At 30.3% G+C, this 2,805-nt stretch overlaps 1 pseudogene; it reads left to right on the top strand.

Moving 5' to 3' along the window:
• The first annotated feature begins 241 nt into the window (after positions 1-241).
• On the top strand, positions 242-2,091 carry LOC112456240 (annotated as a pseudogene).
• Positions 2,092-2,805: the final 714 nt, after the last annotated feature.

The raw sequence follows: 2,805 nt of genomic DNA, 5'->3' as shown, positions 1-2,805 counted from the left end.
TTTTATATTTATATCTGATATATCTTATTTTTTTCCATTGTGCGCGTTACGTTTAATTATTATTTCTAATTTCGATTTCTCTAATATTTCATATTTATTCCGAATATACATATATAATATACCATTTAATAATTGTTCGTTTTAATCAATTATTACAATATTATACATTGATTAATACGAGTAAAATTAATAATGACTGAAACGTTTGATGCTGCATGGCTTATTTGGAGAGCTTGTAATATCGTCTGATTAACGTGCACATGAACATTTCAGATTTAAATGGCATGGTAATTATACCTATGGATGCGACGGTTTACACCAGAATTATACCTATGGATGCGACGGTTTACACCAGCAGCCATTGAATGTGAATACATTACATACAGATCGTCGGTAGTTTTTGACAAAGTAAAATATCAAACTTTAACAACGTGGCTATACTGTCAGACGACGAATATTACGATACAGAAAACCTGGAAAAAGTTCAAATTAATTACGTTACAGAGCCACACGTGCTCTTTAATGTAAATTTTAACAATTTGCTAAAATTATACGAATTCTGCAAGGATAGAATAAAGCAGATGCTATAAACAAAATGTAGATCCGACGGTATCATAGACGGTTTAGTCACTTGGTTCAAGTTACATCTTGACGGAGGAGATCATCTTGGATTCCTCGAATGGAAAATCTTGTGAGCAATTTGCTGTTTTCCCAACGATGCCGACCGTATGTCGCGAAGGTGACGTCTTGACGATAAAAGCGGAAACCTTGAAGGGCAAACTAAAATGTTCTTATAGCACGGGTAATGCGCGATTCAATGAGAATACAACTTTGTATCATTTGCCAAAAGAAGTCATTACCTTCCTAAATGACTTCGATTACGTCAAACTGCTCACAGAAATTGGTAGATCTCAAGAGAATAGAAAAATGAAATATATTTTGGATACTTCGCCTTTTCCAATCTACGGATTGACTCTTTTATATATAAAGGAATGTAAAGATAGTGAAATTTTATATTACAAAACTGACAATCCAACGCTACATGTTCTACTGATTGAACAAATAGCCCGTCATAGCGGACTGCAAGGGAAAGTGCAAATGATATCAAACTTATGAAAAAATTCCATGTGCTCTAGATTCCATATTTATTCATAACTTTCTTTAATATTAAAGGTGAATTGAAAGATGATCAAGATAGTTATGAAATTTCTAGGTAATATATTGTATGTAATATTTATATATTGCATGATTTATGTAGTACTAAAATCTGTTTAATTATCCAATTGGTTCAGGAACTTACTTAAAACAAACGGCGTGTTATTGACGGAAAAGATTTTTCTTATGGGACAATTAGTGTACTCGGAAGATTTACCAAATATGGTTTATGTACAAGATGCAAATCTTCAAAGATCATGTTCATTTGGTACCTCTATTGATACGGTATAACGATGCAATATTTTTAATTATGTAATTTATATTTAAATAAAAAGTACAATCTTATTAGAGTATGATTATTAAAAATAAAATTTTGTAGAATTTGTTTGCCTAATAACAGTAAAATAAAGAATAGGTTTTTCTTTTCAGAGCTCGGACAGCGAAGATCGATGGTCTACATGTGCGGGATAATATATAGCCAATAATAAAAGTACAAAATTACATAATCGCTAAATACATAAACAAATAATTACAAATATAAGATAAGTCCACACTTAAAATACTCTAGTCTGAAGGTATCGATTTTCATTTCCATGCTTATTTTGCTACAGATCAACCAAATATTCGATTTGAATTCGAGTTTATATTCATGTGAGATTATGTCTGACTGAGACGCAAATACTGATAGAAATAAATGAAACCGAGATTACCGAAACAATCGTAAATTTTGGCGAAATAAGCAACAAAGGAAAAATTTTACCAAATGCCTTTATGTTGGTACAAGGTTCAGCTCAGTCCATATCACATACATGATACAAAGAAGAATGATTCTTTCATGAATCATACGGCAATCGTCCTCGAAAATGAACTGAGAGATATTATTCTGAGAGATAAAGAAGTAAAAATTAAAGTCTACCAAATAAAAGGTTTAGTGAAAATTACAATACCAAATTTGTGAAAATTTACAAGAATAAACCATTTTGCAATTTTGTACAATTTCCTATGGAAAATACAATTTTTATAATACAATATCTTTTTTACTGCAATACATTTTATGACTATTTTTTTTATGTGATACCTTACAATACCTTACCTCACTAGTGAATAAATATTAACATTGTAAAATGTAAAGTGCATAGAAGAAGTACAAATATAGATATACAGTATACTTATATGCGTATTATATATTTTTTTATTCAACTATTGGACTCATTCCACATAATTCCCATGCGTAATATTACGACTATTTATAATAACATATACAATTTATATATATGGAGCATTATTTCTCGAAATAGCCACCCCTCTGCACATTTTATTTTTGAAGATAAAATGCTTTGCGAGATCTCAAAATTTCCGTCAAAAACTCAATTTTTGGATGCCGTATGACGATTTTTATTTACATTCAAGGTTAGGGCAGTATGACCAAAATATCGCTCAAACCATCCTAAAAAATAGGAAAGTATGCAAATAACATGTAAAATCTTAGCAGTTTCTATCAAATTCGATGCAACTTTGAAACAAAATGGTTTATGACATCCAATTAAATAGTTTTCAGACGTTACCCCTTATTATAATCAAAATCAACCCTTCAAAACCACCCCTGAATCATCATTTCGACAAATTGACAATTATTCTAAAACAAATAAA

This window comes from Temnothorax curvispinosus, unplaced genomic scaffold, assembly GCF_003070985.1.
Source record: "Temnothorax curvispinosus isolate PA1 unplaced genomic scaffold, ASM307098v1 QBEX01006680.1, whole genome shotgun sequence".
Classification (NCBI taxonomy): Eukaryota; Metazoa; Arthropoda; class Insecta; order Hymenoptera; family Formicidae; genus Temnothorax; species Temnothorax curvispinosus.
This window is presented reverse-complemented; position numbering and strand designations above follow the sequence as displayed.